This window comes from Daucus carota, chromosome 7 (genome assembly GCF_001625215.2).
Source record: "Daucus carota subsp. sativus chromosome 7, DH1 v3.0, whole genome shotgun sequence".
NCBI lineage: Eukaryota > Viridiplantae > Streptophyta > Magnoliopsida > Apiales > Apiaceae > Daucus > Daucus carota.
Genome location: NC_030387.2, coordinates 18,678,480 through 18,696,636, shown reverse-complemented (window position 1 = coordinate 18,696,636; position 18,157 = coordinate 18,678,480). Strand labels below are relative to the sequence as shown.

The window sequence follows — 18,157 nt, the reverse complement described above, 5'->3', positions numbered from 1 at the left end:
TCACTTCATCACCTCAACTCGTGACTTGCACAGAAAAACACTAAAAACACATCAAAAGACACTAAACACTTAAGTACAACCAACCAATTTAAGTGGAAATGAAGGCCTATAAGGGTGTATAAATACCACTTATCAGACTGTCAGGAAGGCTCTTCATCTTCCTGAACACAATAAGTTCGATTCCTCAGTACCCACTCAAACTCTGAGAGATATGATGATTTTCTTTGGGTACTCAGCTAGTACAGACAAGATGGGGGAACTCAAGCGTCCACATCTATGCAAAGAGTGGAGTTTCTTCTATGACTGTATCACAAGGGCCTTCGGCAATAAATGTAGCAATTTGATGCCATCCCTCTTTTCAGTCAGCAAATCGGGTATTCTCTGATTCATAATCTTAAATTTGATTATGCTACATCTATACTGAGATTTATTGGAGATAGGAGAAAAGAGAATATGAATATTGTGTATTATGCTCGATTCTGTCAGCTTATATTCTCTTACTGTTTTCCTGATGTACCTATACCTGAAACTGGTAATGAACTGCCATTTAAAATTACAAAACGTGCATTTACTGATCTTATCAAGAAGGACAGTAAGAAACCCAATGCACCAGTCTTTGATATTCCTGTTACAGTTCAGGATAAATTAAGGGTTGCCATGCCAGACAAATATGGACCTCTATTCTCTGATGAGAATTTACCACATCCTCTTTCCTCAACTGCTCAACCAGACATTGAACCAACCTCTGGTCCTTCCCAACAAGGACCAGTTGTAAAATCTGACCCAACCTTATCATCTGGTCCTTCCCAAAAATGGCCAGTTGAAATATATTCACCTAAGAGGGTTCTTAGATCTTCCAAGTCTCCAAACAAACCATCTCCTCCTCCCAGAAAAAGAAGATTCTTGCAGAAGATATCAGACTCTGACTCTGATGAAACCCTTCCATCTCCACCACCAGCTAAGAAACAGAGAAAGAAGGTCAAGCCTACAATCATAACTGATCTGACTGTTGAACCTCCTCAGCCAGAAGATCCCAATCAGGCCTTGATCCTATTCTCTGATCAACCTCAAAGTGCAGAGCCAGTCATGGTTGAACCTCTCTCTGCAATGCCTCTTGAAACAACTGCAGCTGATACTCATGTGTCAGAAAAAACTCCTGATGTTGAAAGTCAATCAGAAGATGCACAAATAGAGGTTGTGTTAAAAATGATTCAAGACTCTTTGATTCAATCTGAGGCTTATGTTGCAGCTCCTGTTCAGGAGATTCCTACAGCTGAAATTTCTGATGCAGCAACAGAAGCTCTGGCATCTCATACTCTGAGTATTTTTGTTGATGATAATGATGATGATGCAACAGAGGTTACTTCAACTCCTGTTCAGATTTATGAGATTCCAGTCTCAATCTCTGATCCAGTCAGAGATACTACACCAGTCAGGATTGATTCTCCAGTTCATGCACTGTCACCAGTCAGAGAATCTTCTCCTCTCAGAACTCCTACTCCAATTCCAAGTTCTCCACTTCTACCTTCCATGCCTGCAAAGAGAAAAGTATGTCACTTAACATACTTCCAGAGGATGTGCAGAGCTACACCTCCCTCTGTGGATGACAGACTGGCCTCTATTGAGGTTACTCAAAAGTCAATGCAACATACCTTGGCTGACTTGAGCTCCTCTGTAGCTCTGCTGGTTCAAGCTCTTACCTCTGATAATGTCAAAAAGGGGGAGAAAGTGCTTAAAGACAAATGCAAAGATGACCAGCCATTAATGAAGAAAAAGCCAGATGATGATGAAGAAGGAAATAAGGAAGCTGCTACTGATGAAAACTTCAACAAGCAGTTGGTACAGATCAGAGAAAGGAGTAATAAGGATGCAAACTCTGAGAGACCCAGAGAATCTAATTAAACAAAAGCACAAGTCTATGGAGATGACTGTTATGTCTCAAGTTCAGAGCATAAATGAAGCAGTCAGGGTTTCTGATGTTATATCTAAAGAACTTGCTATTGTGAACTCTGAGGTTGAAAACAGGAAAGAAGATCTGATTTCTGAATCAGATAAGCTGATTGAAGCTGTAGATCCTGAGTCTCAGAAGTTCTGTCAAACTCTGAAGTTCAGAGGTAAAGAAACAAACTTGTTCTACAAATCTCCTTCTCTGCAAGCTATTGATGAAGCTGTAGCAAGGAAGATATTTGAAAAGGAAAATCCAGGAGTGGATATAGAAGCCGTCAGACTTGAGGAAGAAAGACTAGCTGCTGAGAAGATGAAGATCAGCAAGACAAAGTCTGATGAGCAGAAACAAATCACTGATCCCTTACAGAAACAGACAAGACCAAAGCAAAAAGGGATAGTGATCAGTGAGGTGAACTATACTGATATCAACAGACCAAGAACCAGGTCTCAAACTCAACCTGAGACTGATTCAAAAGACAAAGGAAAGAAACCTGTTGATGGAGTTCCTCCTGTGATTAAGAAATCAATTGTCAAGATAGCATCAGAAAATCCTTCTCAGAGGATGATAAATCTGAGCAAGAATGCAAATATAATCACTGATGTATCTGATCAAACAGAAGAAGAAGAAGCTGGATTAACCAGAAGAAGAAAAGATGAATTCAAGCAAATCTCTGATATAACTTTAGCCTCTGACAGTGCTCAAGTTAAAGATCCAACAACTGAAGAAAAGCCTGAGACTGAAGATGTTAAGGCCTCATGGCTGAAGATAAAATCTGGGAAATCTCAAGACCAGAAAAAGAAAAGTCTCTTTGGAAGCCTTGGTACAAGTCTGTACAAGGAAAGCTCAATGCTCACAAGGTTCAGAACTCATGGAACCAGAGGAAAGGAAGCTTATGATACTACTGGTCTAGGGCACAGAAAGGAGAAGATACAAACAAGCTCAGCAACCACCTTCAGAGATCCTTATCCTCTGACTGAGAAGGTGGGAGAAGCTGTCACTCAGAAGGACTTAGACAAAGTAGAATCAGTGCAGATTCTCATGGACACTCATGATGGTACAGGAGACAAAGAGAAGATTGCCATATTTCTGGAGTCTGGCAGAGTTTACAGAGTTTCAGAAGCTGATCTATTGCTGAAATCTCTGAGGGAGCTTGAACACTTTCACTACATGCTGGAAATCAAGAATGAAGCTACTCAGAGATGGTCTGGTCTGATGAAGAGGACTATAAATGAGAAAAGAAGATTTTATGGGATAAAGTCTGATGAAGAATACACTCCAAAAATAGCTCAAGATGATGGTTCTGAAATCTGTATGGAGAAGAATAGCTCTGTCATGGAGACTATTGCAAATACCAGAATCTTGGGTTATAATAATGATGCAGACAGACCAAGAGTAATTCAGCTGGGAGATGCTATGGCAAGAAGCAAGGTAAATGCCTTGAGAGCAGCTATCTATGAGACTGGGGATGATACTGAAGAACTCAGAAATGTTAAAGCCCGGATGATACAGACCTTGAAGCTGAAAGAAGAAAATCTCATCAACCAGTTTGTCAGAGAAAGCTATGGATATAGGTTGATTTGATAGATAGTTCTGCTGGTTCTGTTAGTTGTAATTAATTTTGTAAATTAATTATCTTATGCATTTGTCCTTGATAGTTTTTGACATCATCAGTATATATATATATATATATATATATATATATATATATATATATATATATATATATATATAACTTGTTCATTCTGTCTAATGTACAAGTTGGGGGAGATTGTTACATATTTGATGATGTCACAGGTATCTAACTTGTTTAGTGTGCAGAAGCAAATATCAGAGTTTAACTGGAAATCAGAGTTTGACGACTGCCAGCTGGATCAGAGTTTATCGAAGATCAGAGTTTGCAGGCGGCTGATTTTCAGGAGCAGATCTGGATAAATAAGGAAGATAAAGATCAAGGGAGATTGTGCAAATCAGGACAGCGGAAGGATAGCTACTGATTAGATTATTTTAGGAAGTAGATAATTAAAAATCAATCAGCAGATATCATGTAACTGTGTATATAAACACAAATTAGGGTTTACTCTATAAGAGTTAGAAACATCGAGCTTATTATTCATATAACCCAGCAGCTCTTAGTGATAAGTTATAAATCACTAAGAGAGTTTTTGTAACCTATTGAGTTTTGTGAATAAGAGTTTACTTTGATAATTCTCTTGTTTGATTATTTTGTTATTGATTGTGTCCACTATATTAATTCATATAGTGAGTTATTTCGGCCTAACAACCTCTTTAATTACAAATAGGCTAAACATATGCCTTTCAATCTCCCCCTATTTGTTTGTTAACATAACATGCAAATTATCGAGAGGATAACTCAACTAACTGATAAGACAAAGGATTAAACATGAATTGTAAATAGCAAAAAGTTTCTGGTATTTCATTAAACATTCACCAGAATTCAAAAGATTACATTAGATTACAAAAGGATGTTTTTACTGAACATATATTACAAGTCCCTAATGAATCTAAAGATCAACTTCTCCTTCTTCGATATCAGAATTGTGAAGGATAGGAGTTGATGGTTCTTCCCTGGTTGGCACTTCAGATGTAGTGGATTCACCACGCTTCTTTCGTTCTCTTGCCAGAGTCAGTTGATGTAGTACTTCCAATTCCACAGGGTCTTCGCGGAAGTCTGATGGCTGAGATTTTGTAACATATTTCATCCTTCGAAAGTACTGAGCAACATTCTTTCGAGTGCAGTAAGCAAGAATCACATCATCAGCATTAGACTTAGCTTTAGAAGAGAAGCCCTTGGTTCTTAAAAGAGTGGAGGCAAGAGCAAGTTGCTTAGAGGGATACTTTGGCAAGGCTTCTTCATTGAGATAGACAGTGCTGAAGATCTCCTTGTGAACGAACTTTACACAGTACAGATTCTTGACAACTTGAGGACTGTTGAATACAGCATATTCCAGCAGTTTGTCACGAAGGAGTTCGTTCAGGTTGGAGCTGCACTTTACCTTGTTCCGAAGCACCCAGAGCTCAGATACAGAGAATGATTTCAGAGATTCGACAGATAGTCTGAAGAACCATTCCTCTGTGTATAGACAATTAGCTCCCATTCTTCTAACAAGTTATTTACTCCCACAGTCAAATAATTCAATTCCAAAGCAAAGGCATGCATAAAGACATCCTCGTCAGGGTTTACCTCTCGAAGATCATAGATCAGAGATAAGAACTTTTTGTCGTTGAAAGGTTCCCTTTGAGGTCCATTGAATATTCTCTTTGCAATGTCCCAGCTTTTTCCGACTTTCCTTTTAATATCAAGATTCTTCTGCTTGCACGCAGCATCATAGATTTTCTGTTTCTCGATCTTGATTTGGTTTTCCGTGATCAACTTGTCCTCTAGAAGTTTTTGGAAATCCCGAAGCTTACGCTTCCTAGCTTCATTTTCAGCTTTGAACTTCCGGACATTCTCCTCATGCTCTAGGTCAACAGGTTCTTCATCCTGAAACAAATAACCCTCATCAAATTTACCTTCTTCTTCTGCTTGACGATAGGTAGCATCGAAGACGTCATCATCATCCATATCATTTGGATAGTCATCATAACTATCAGAGTTGAAGACATTGTCGGACTGATGTAACGGTTCTTTGCCTTTTGACTTATCAGATTCTATCAGGGGCAGATCCTGAAGTGGTATTTCCCTTGTTGCTTTGATTTGAGCTATTGCCTCTATCATCCCTGTCACCTTTGTCTTCTCTATTCTCCCCCTTAGTTGAGGGATCCTCTCCGGAGGGTTGATCATCAGACTTGTTGGAGTTTCTAAGGAGTTGATCTAGTTTGCTGTCGATGGTCTCAAATTTAGACATGTAAAGTTCATGATTGGATCTCATCTCAACAGCTAACTCATGAATTTCTTCTTTAAGCTCATCCCTGTAAGAACTGGATGGCCTTTCCTCAGCTTTCTGTTCTAGGGTCACCAACTGTGCACCCTTGAGCTTCTCATTCTCAGCAATCATTCTGGCTAGTTCAGCTCTTAACTTAGCCATTCTCACGTGCATGTGTATCGCTCGGTGTTTGCCTTTCTTCACTCATAGGATCCACTCTTCCTGCTGTACCTGTATATACTACCAATGTCCCCTGAGATGGGTTCAAAGGTAGTGGAGGAACAAATTGTCCTCCGGAAGCCTGTGAGGGCAGATTAACTTGCACGCTGCCAAGTTCCGCCTGATCAGAAAAGAAAGTGTGATCAGCAAAGTTTTCATATATTATACATTGATTTTGAAAATCTTTGCACTCAGTAAACATAGTAACCTGTGTATCTGTTTGGGCTTGCACTAGCATGAGTGCTAGCGCAGTGCTTGAGTCTGTACAAGTTACCGCGGCCGGACGGTCAATTTCAATGGCCTGATCCTGTAGAGAAAATGGGTCCAGAGACTGTTTATCTGCCATTTCAAAATCTGAGCCTTGTTGGGAAGGCAAAGATGAGGCTACAGGTGTCTCCAAGGCTTCCACCCTTTGCTTCTTGGACGGACACAGAGCTGTGGGTTGACTCATTAAACTACTCGTACTCTGTTTCCTTGCAACTTTACGAACAGGTTGCATTGAAGTGTTGGTTGATGTGTTTGGAGAAATGAGAGTTGGTTGAAGTGAATCATCAGCTAGGTTATGAACCTGTGTGTTGTCAGGTTCATTGCTGGCAGGCTGGAAAACAAAATCAAGGTCACAAACAAGATCACAACCATAATCTGACGTATCAACATTAAAATTAGATGAGAAGTTAGAAAGTACCTGAGCTACCTGTAGGTCCTGACGAAAGGACAGCAGCTCCTGGTTGATAGGAGAGTCAGAGTGAAGGGGTTGTGAGGTAGATTGTGTTTGTGGTATGATTTGGGATTGTGTTTGGTGTGGGAGAGGTTCAGATGAAGATGGTTGATTCTCGAAGAAATCATATTCCATTGTTTGATCTTCAAATGAATGGAGAGGTTGTTGTTGTTGATGAGTAGGGGAGTGATATGATGATTGGTTGGATGAATGGTGTGATGACTGTGCTTCTTGAGATTGTTGGGGTGATTGTTGTTGAAATTGTTGAGGTTGTTGATTTGGTTGTTGGATTTGAAGGGGTTGAGGTTCTTGCGGTTGTTGTTGCTGTAGGTGTTGTTGTTGTTGATCTGTTGTTGCTGAGGTTGAGGTGGAGGAGCCACTTGAAGTTGATATGGCTGCAGAGGAGTGTTGAACATCTGTAGCATGTGTGTGACGGTCCAGGAATCCGGGGGCCTGGATTCTGACGTCACCACATAAAAACCTTTTTAAAACACTTTCGAAAACCTAAATTTTTTTTTTTTTTTATAATGAAATCAAAGAATTTAAAACCTGAAAACATTTAATAAAAGATTTGAATGAGAACATAAATCGAATGATTTCAAAATCTGAATTTCAAACTTGAAAGCCATAATAGGAGAATTTCAAGAGAACATTTAAACTTTAATAAATGATTCGAAAGAGAACATTTAAACCCCCTAAAATCAACAGGATCGCATCCAGGTTACAGTATTGAAATTAGAATCTACCACTATTATTACACAACATCTCTTACCAAATCAGATCATCTTCGATAAGAAGAATCACTGTCAACTATTCCAGCTTGCACCAACCTCATCAACTTTCCTGAACACTCCTCGACCACTGGATCCTCAACTCTGTCTCCTCGCCTAGCATTAGCCTTACTCACAATCTCAATCAATCATCTCATCTTTAAGCCTTTCTGAAATGGTTAGAAAGGAATAGCAAGGGTGAGCAACAATGCTCAGCAAGTAATAATAAACAATGATAGTTCTGAAATGATATAATAGAAGTTCACGAGTTCAAGATATAAAAGGATTCAACATGAGTTCATGAGTTCATGGTATTGTATAGAATGATTTACAATACCTTGCATCAATGGAATACTGAAGTAATTCAATCTTTCCAAAGAATTATTGAATTGGACTATCACATTTTAATTAAAACCAAGGTTAGGCTGCTGATCAGACATACCTAACCCCGAGCAGGCCCCGCCATGCTCTATCACTGGATCCAAGGCACTCATTGGCCTAACATGACCACGAATCTGGTCTACAGGTTTATATAAAAACAATAATCCAATTCTCTAATTCAATTCAAGAAGCCAATGTAAATTAACAGAACATCCTCATAAATATCATCAACAACAGAATAATTCCAATTCAAACTTTGATAATAATCTATTCATAAATCATGATTCATCATTTCATAAATCACAGTTCAGGAAATCCTCAACTATTCAGTATCCTCCATTATCGGCTAAGCAACTGAATTTAGCCTGCTAAACCAGCATGACAATGGCGGGTTGAATAATCAAGAAGATCCCAATTCATTCAAAGCTCTAACTATCACTGAGCAACACATGCTTCAATGACAATCTGAACTTTGAATTAATTTGTAAAACGGAAATTCTTTAGAAACTTGAAGATTAGAAAGAATGGGTCAGAATACTCGCACTTTCGAACATTGAAAAGAAAGGTATGAATACTTGAAACATATACCAAAGGAATGGATCAGAATATTTGCAATATATCCAAGAGAAAGGTTTAGGATACTTGCAACACATATAAAAAGAATGGATCAGAATATGCAATATATCCAAAAGCAGGGTGCAGGATACTTGCCTTAAATCTGACTCCAGTCTCACATCTCAATCTCATCTTTCCACTTTCACAATCTAGGCATATCATACTCTAGACCATCTCCGGCTATACTCTACTCGCCACACTGCCTCGCTTACTCAATTCATCCTTTATTCGCTTTTCAATACCATTCCGACTTTCTGACGTCTTCGAGCGTACACATCTCGTCCAAATCCTTTACGAGAATAAGATAATACTATAGTCACTAAACAATATATCGCATATCCATATCACGTATATCGATACCCACTTATATACCCCTTTAAACTTATCACATATCACTTAGCACATAATCATTCTTTGACTTTATCATATAGTCAAGTCATCTTTCACATAACATATCACAAATCAATTATCATATAAATCCTATCGAAAATCCGACATCGTCTCGTCTATTTATTAGACTATCCACCTGTTACCCTATCTCAATCAACAATCAACCAACCAAATCCAATTCCTATAATCCATATGTCCTTATCCAATATTAATCAAATCATGACACTATGTCATATAAGTCATTTATCACGTATATAATATCAGGAATAGACATATATATCACGTAATCATCAATTAATAACAATCCAATAACATATAATCACATTGTGCACATTTAACAACAATTATTCACATTCTCGACTCCATCATATTATTATGTCATATTAAAATAGACTTTATAAGCTTCTGTCTCTCTTTCGTTTCACTTGATTCCGACTTACGGATCAAAAGTTATGCTCAAAACAGTTTTCTCACTCTCCTATCGGCACATAACACATCCAACCAATAGCAGACAACACACAACACATAAGGTTTCCCATCCCAATTGATCTTAAATCAAGTCTTGGGTTAAAAATAATTTTTCGGGAATTTTCCAGAATTTTTAAACATTTTTCGGAATTAAAATCGATAAAAGAATCACTTTTCAAATAAATAATCAAGTCCCAAATACTTGAAATTGGACTTGAAATCCTTCATAAATAATTATCGAGCCTTGAAAATAATTTGGAAAAATATTTTAAAGCTCGAAACTATTTTTTCGGAATTTTTAAATCAAAAAGGATAATTAAATCCAATTAATTAATCAATTAAAATCAATTAATAATTAATTAAAATAATTAATCAATTAATATTTAAATTAATTGACTAATTAAAATAATTAATTACTAATTAAAATTAATTAATAAACTAATTTAAATTTATTTTTGAATAAAGAAATAATTAAAAACTATTTTTGGAATTTAAAATAATTAAATAAAACAATTTTTGAAAATTAAATCAAAAGGTTTATTTTGTAAACTTTTGAAAGTTTTCGGCCAGGGTATAAAGTGTAACTTTCAGAAGTTTCAGGGGTTGGTTTGTAAGATTTAAAACTTCGATACCATAACTTCATCATCTTCATAAGTCTGGGTACCAAACGGCAATTTGCCACCGCCGGTACCCGACTTCGCCGGAAACGGCACTGCAAACCTCCGTTCGACACCAAAACCTCCAGATTAAACTTTTATAACCTCAAGAATCTATTTTACTGCTTGTATTTCGAAACAAATCAGCCAATCGGCCGGAAAAAGCCGGCGAAAAGTCGCCGTCCCCGCCGCGGCTATTTTCTCCGATTAGCTCGAAAACGAGCTCCTCCACCCTCGAGAATTACACACGCGGACTCCTCTCAACCATACAAACACGCTGGTAACCTTCAATTCTTCCCAGAATTAACGAATTAAAAACCCCTAATTTTCAATTAAGAACATTCATACACCTTCAAGAACATTCAAGAACAAGCTTCGATAATCAAACCCCTTTTTCTATATGTTATCGAACTCAAAAATCAACATATAATATACCAAAACGACGAGAAAAGCACGTACTGCAACATGGAAACATCAAAACAATCAAACAAACACGTTTACAAAAATCCACTATTTAAATCTTAATAACTTCGAATTTTAAAACTTCAACTACTCCCTACCTATGAATCTCATGTTGTTTTTGATTGCAGATATAGGTTCTACTCTTCGATACCTTCGATTTGACTATTCGTACGCTTGATTCTGACTCCAATAACACCTTCAAATCTTCGTTTGATTACGAAGAACACGAAGAACGCAGCTCGGTTTCTCTCGGTATTCGTGAAAAGAAACTGGTGAAATGATTTTACGGGTGAAAATCAGCTATAGAAAAGTCTATTTATATTTACAAATAATTGGTACCCCTTTGGATCGTTTATGACATGAAAATACGTATTTAATAGCTTTATATTAATATAGCGGGGTCCAATCGGTACTGGTTTTCAAGATAATCATCAAAACGGGGCTTTTTAATCAGTCATTAGTATGCGGGTCCCACTGCAATTATTACAAGATAAGAATTAATATAATAATCAAAATATCTAGTTTCACGCTTATCGAGACAAACTGGATAATTATCAACAATTCAAATACCCGCAAAACTCCGCCGGACCGACTCCGGGAAAAACCGTACTCCGGATCGAAAAAGTCAAAACACGAAAAATGTCCGGAATATTCAAATTAGGCTAAAGGTCAGTTTTGTTGAAACTTCCGGGAAGAAAAATCGCTAAACCGTTACGAGTGGACGGTTTTACGGAAGTCAAATAATTAATAATTAAATATAAATATACGCAATTAAATCCGTAAATCGATTATAAAATCATCTAACATTCCATACATCCATATGAAAATATCCAAATAAACTATATTTCATTCTGAGCATATAGAAATTGAAATCTCTCAAATACGAACACATATGAGCAGTAACGCAATAAACCAGATAATATAAAATTCACAAAAATTCATATATTAATCATATAATACTCATAATTAACCATAATTAATTAACCAACAAATCCACCAATACCACTTACTCACATCGCACATATATTCACATAATAATCATCTAGAATTTTCGAAACAATATATGAAAATCAGTTTTAAAAATATAATCATTTATCAATAACACAATAACCCGGGGTTTAAATATAAAACTTTGAAAACTCATTAAACTGGGATAAAATATTAAATCTTATTCCTTTCCTTTTTAAGAAAATCATTTATAATATTAATAAAATATTTTTAAAATCCGGGTTATTACAATCTACCCTCCTTATAGGGATTCCGTCCTCGGAATCAGAGAAAGAAGGAGAACGCATCATTAGTATAATCCATATTAATCCACAGAACAAGTATAATCATATAAAACTATTCACATAATCAATTCACTTTTCAACTAAAGCCAACAATAATATTTAGACAAATAGATTTATAATACTCAAATCTAAATTTAAATATCCAATTCTAATTGAAACTCTAAAAAGAAACTTTGACATTGAGATTGATTTTATTACATATTGATTTCCATCATCTTTTGATAAATGTTTAAATGGATATTGTTATACTTGCTGAGCTTGTCAGCTCACTCTTGCGATACTTTATGTTCTTTCCAGTGAAAGCAGAGAAGGTTGGTAACGATGATCCTCAGGCTAGTGGTAAGGCCAGGATTCCAGGCTGAGAGATGGAGAGAGCTATCGGCAGCACTTGACTTTTGATATATGTATTAGTTTGAATAATGAGACACAAATGACGTGTAAGCTTGTAAGATTTAAGTTTATATTTTGGGATTTGGGTTTGTAATAATTAAAGTTGTGTTGTGGCTTGTTTTATACTTTAACCTGTTGTGATCCATGGACAGTTAAGGGTCACTATCTATATTATATCATTAATTACAGGTTTATGTTATGGTGTGGACCCCAAACTTCTGACCCGGGTTTGGAGGGCGCCACAGGTTGGCATCGCACATATATTCACATAATAATCATCTAGAATTTTCGAAACAATATATGAAAATCAGTTTTAAAAATATAATCATTTATCAATAACACAATAACCCGGGGTTTAAATATAAAACTTTGAAAACTCATTAAACTGGGATAAAATATTAAATCTTATTCCTTTCCTTTTTAAGAAAATCATTTATAATATTAATAAAATATTTTTAAAATCCGGGTTATTACAATCTACCCTCCTTATAGGGATTCCGTCCTCGGAATCAGAGAAAGAAGGAGAACGCATCATTAGTATAATCCATATTAATCCACAGAACAAGTATAATCATATAAAACTATTCACATAATCAATTCACTTTTCAACTAAAGCCAACAATAATATTTAGACAAATAGATTTATAATACTCAAATCTAAATTTAATTATATGGGATATTACATTCTACCCCCCTTATAAGGATTCCGTCCTCGGAATCCTCCGAAGAAAACTAAAACGTATCATTTGTAAAATCATTGTACACACTTCATAATATCACATGCTCATCCGCCCTTAATCAACCTTGGCATACCTTCAATTTTAAAGAAATAGGAATATCAACACTTTCACAATTGCAGAATTCATTTCTCAAGAATCAATCTTTGAGAATTTAGAATAAAACAAGATGTTTTCAGAATAGGTCACATTGGAATAAAAGAGTGACTGGGAGATCAGTGCGATCAAACGAACTTAATGTTGCGTGTCCATATTAGACACTACTAAAGGTTGTTAACCTTCTTGTAATCACAACACACACAAGTGATGGCGTCCCATCCAACTCCTATCACACAGACAGGTATACCTTGTGTCCCCTATTCATAGGGTTGTTCATCCCAATCAGATGGAAAGAATCCAAGAAATCTCAAGGAGCATCAAGGAATGTTAAGGATTATCGAGGAATATATTAAGGAATATCAAAAAGATATCAAGGAATATCAAGGAGTGTCAAAGAATATCGACGAATATTAAGGGACATCAAAGAATATGGATGAATATCAAAGGATATCAAAGAATATCAAATAATATCAAGGAATTCCACTGTCTCTTCATAAACACGTCTTTATCATACACCGATTCAATACTAACTCACACCAATAATCAATATCATTATCATCTTAGAATTTGAGAAATTGAAAATCTCCTTTATCGAAACTTTGGTCGAAAGGATATCATGATAATATCTCACTAATGAGAAAAGAATCAAAAGAACTTTTAGTTGAAGAGAGGTATTGCCCAGGTCTTCTCAGATTTTCGCTCTGCTTCAATAAATCATTGTCCGTCGTATGTCTTCTTTTCAACGTTCTTGATAATCAATCGATGTTGACTCGTAATAGCCTCGTAAGATGTCATCGTAGACGTTATAGTTCGTAATAAGTCTGGCCCAAATAGTTCACGTTCTCATGTTTCATCCAGTTGCCTTTGAATTCCATAGCACAACACGTAGCGTATCTTCGATTGTCTGGATCATCAACTTGTGGGTTATGGGCCCACCTTGATGTCGTTTGAAGTCCCGATTAGCTTAAAGCGTTGTCGTCGAGGATTAACGTTCTAAATTACTCACCGACATCTCCCCTAATAACTACACTCAATTCCACATACTTTTTATCATTCACTTCTCATCTATCAACCTCTATCTACAAATCCCCCTTCTAATCCAACATAACTCATATCTTACACTCCTTCTTCAATATCTCACAAAAACAATATACTTCTTCCAAACATCTGACATGGTCAACATACTATGAACCATGCATCTTTATCATTCTCAAATCAATACCATAGACCATTCTCAACTATGCAGTATAGTCAGAATACTCTGAACTCTGCATCTTCACCATTCTTAACTCAATCATTCACTATCAAACTCTTCTATCTAGGTCTAATCTTGACCTTCCTCACAATTCAACATCTCAATGAGTCAACATACTAGAAATCATATGTCTAACTTAGGAATCAAAATCTCTCTAACCTTATACACTCAACTTGATCGTCTAACTAGATTCTATACCTCTATCACATCTCTAGACTATTTCTAAATAGTCTAATAATACCTCTGTACGAGGTCACACAATATTCTTCTCTAGAAAACCTATAACTATGATCTATATTCTAATTTCAAATACTTATAACCTGTGGCTCTGATACCAACTGTGACGGTCCAGGAATCCGGGGGCCTGGATTCTGACGTCACCACATAAAAACCTTTTTAAAACACTTTCGAAAACCTAAATTTTTTTTTTTTTTTATAATGAAATCAAAGAATTTAAAACCTGAAAACATTTAATAAAAGATTTGAATGAGAACATAAATCGAATGATTTCAAAACCTGAATTTCAAACTTGAAAGCCATAATAGGAGAATTTCAAGAGAACATTTAAACTTTAATAAATGATTCGAAAGAGAACATTTAAACCCCCTAAAATCAACAGGATCGCATCCAGGTTACAGTATTGAAATTAGAATCTACCACTATTATTACACAACATCTCTTACCAAATCAGATCATCTTCGATAAGAAGAATCACTGTCAACTATTCCAGCTTGCACCAACCCCATCAACTTTCCTGAACACTCCTCGACCACTGGATCCTCAACTCTGTCTCCTCGCCTAGCATTAGCCTTACTCACAATCTCAATCAATCATCTCATCTTTAAGCCTTTCTGAAATGGTTAGAAAGGAATAGCAAGGGTGAGCAACAATGCTCAGCAAGTAATAATAAACAATGATAGTTCTGAAATGATGTAATAGAAGTTCACGAGTTCAAGATATAAAAGGATTCAACATGAGTTCATGAGTTCATGGTATTGTATAGAATGATTTACAATACCTTGCATCAATGGAATACTGAAGTAATTCAATCTTTCCAAAGAATTATTGAATTGGACTATCACATTTTAATTAAAACCAAGGTTAGGCTGCTGATCAGACATACCTAACCCCGAGCAGGCCCCGCCATGCTCTATCACTGGATCCAAGGCACTCATTGGCCTAACATGACCACGAATCTGGTCTACAGGTTTATATAAAAACAATAATCCAATTCTCTAATTCAATTCAAGAAGCCAATGTAAATTAACAGAACATCCTCATAAATATCATCAACAACAGAATAATTCCAATTCAAACTTTGATAATAATCTATTCATAAATCATGATTCATCATTTCATAAATCACAGTTCAGGAAATCCTCAACTATTCAGTATCCTCCATTATCGGCTAAGCAACTGAATTTAGCCTGCTAAACCAGCATGACAATGGCGGGTTGAATAATCAAGAAGATCCCAATTCATTCAAAGCTCTAACTATCACTGAGCAACACATGCTTCAATGACAATCTGAACTTTGAATTAATTTGTAAAACGGAAATTCTTTAGAAACTTGAAGATTAGAAAGAATGGGTCAGAATACTCGCACTTTCGAACATTGAAAAGAAAGGTATGAATACTTGAAACATATACCAAAGGAATGGATCAGAATATTTGCAATATATCCAAGAGAAAGGTTTAGGATACTTGCAACACATATAAAAAGAATGGATCAGATATGCAATATATCCAAAAGCAGGGTGCAGGATACTTGCCTTAAATCTGACTCCAGTCTCACATCTCAATCTCATCTTTCCACTTTCACAATCTAGGCATATCATACTCTAGACCATCTCCGGCTATACTCTACTCGCCACACTGCCTCGCTTACTCAATTCATCCTTTATTCGCTTTGCAATACCATTCCGACTTTCTGACGTCTTCGAGCGTACACATCTCGTCCAAATCCTTTACGAGAATAAGATAATACTATAGTCACTAAACAATATATCGCATATCCATATCACGTATATCGATACCCACTTATATACCCCTTTAAACTTATCACATATCACTTAGCACATAATCATTCTTTGACTTTATCATATAGTCAAGTCATCTTTCACATAACATATCACAAATCAATTATCATATAAATCCTATCGAAAATCCGACATCGTCTCGTCTATTTATTAGACTATCCACCTGTTACCCTATCTCAATCAACAATCAACCAACCAAATCCAATTCCTATAATCCATATGTCCTTATCCAATATTAATCAAATCATGACACTATGTCATATAAGTCATTTATCACGTATATAATATCAGGAATAGACATATATATCACGTAATCATCAATTAATAACAATCCAATAACATATAATCACATTGTGCACATTTAACAACAATTATTCACATTCTCGACTCCATCATATTATTATGTCATATTAAAATAGACTTTATAAGCTTCTGTCTCTCTTTCGTTTCACTTGATTCCGACTTACGGATCAAAAGTTATGCTCAAAACAGTTTTCTCACTCTCCTATCGGCACATAACACATCCAACCAATAGCAGACAACACACAACACATAAGGTTTCCCATCCCAATTGATCTTAAATCAAGTCTTGGGTTAAAAATAATTTTTCGGGAATTTTCAAGAATTTTTAAACATTTTTCGGAATTAAAATCGATAAAAGAATCACTTTTCAAATAAATAATCAAGTCCCAAATACTTGAAATTGGACTTGAAATCCTTCATAAATAATTATCGAGCCTTGAAAATAATTTGGAAAAATATTTTAAAGCTCGAAACTATTTTTTCGGAATTTTTAAATCAAAAAGGATAATTAAATCCAATTAATTAATCAATTAAAATCAATTAATAATTAATTAAAATAATTAATCAATTAATATTTAAATTAATTGACTAATTAAAATAATTAATTACTAATTAAAATTAATTAATAAACTAATTTAAATTTATTTTTGAATAAAGAAATAATTAAAAACTATTTTTGGAATTTAAAATAATTAAATAAAACAATTTTTGAAAATTAAATCAAAAGGTTTATTTTGTAAACTTTTGAAAGTTTTCGGCCAGGGTATAAAGTGTAACTTTCAGAAGTTTCAGGGGTTGGTTTGTAAGATTTAAAACTTCGATACCATAACTTCATCATCTTCATAAGTCTGGGTACCAAACGGCAATTTGCCACCGCCGGTACCCGACTTCGCCGGAAACGGCACTGCAAACCTCCGTTCGACACCAAAACCTCCAGATTAAACTTTTATAACCTCAAGAATCTATTTTACTGCTTGTATTTCGAAACAAATCAGCCAATCGGCCGGAAAAAGCCGGCGAAAAGTCGCCGTCCCCGCCGCGGCTATTTTCTCCGATTAGCTCGAAAACGAGCTCCTCCACCCTCGAGAATTACACACGCGGACTCCTCTCAACCATACAAACACGCTGGTAACCTTCAATTCTTCCCAGAATTAACGAATTAAAAACCCCTAATTTTCAATTAAGAACATTCATACACCTTCAAGAACATTCAAGAACAAGCTTCGATAATCAAACCCCTTTTTCTATATGTTATCGAACTCAAAAATCAACATATAATATACCAAAACGACGAGAAAAGCACGTACTACAACATGGAAACATCAAAACAATCAAACAAACACGTTTACAAAAATCCACTATTTAAATCTTAATAACTTCGAATTTTAAAACTTCAACTACTCCCTACCTATGAATCTCATGTTGTTTTTGATTGCAGATATAGGTTCTACTCTTCGATACCTTCGACTCCAATAACACCTTCAAATCTTCGTTTGATTACGAAGAACACGAAGAACGCAGCTCGGTTTCT

At 35.7% G+C, this 18,157-nt stretch overlaps 1 long non-coding RNA gene across 1 annotated transcript; it reads right to left on the bottom strand.

The window, feature by feature from the left end:
- Positions 1-7,408: 7,408 nt before the first annotated feature.
- LOC135147856 (uncharacterized) lies at positions 7,409-11,298 on the bottom strand. The gene is made up of 2 exons (XR_010285774.1): positions 10,610-11,298; positions 7,409-7,709 (listed from the first exon to the last, which is right to left on the bottom strand). It is a non-coding gene; the product is annotated as an uncharacterized LOC135147856 (long non-coding RNA).
- Between the last annotated feature and the right edge of the window lie 6,859 nt (positions 11,299-18,157).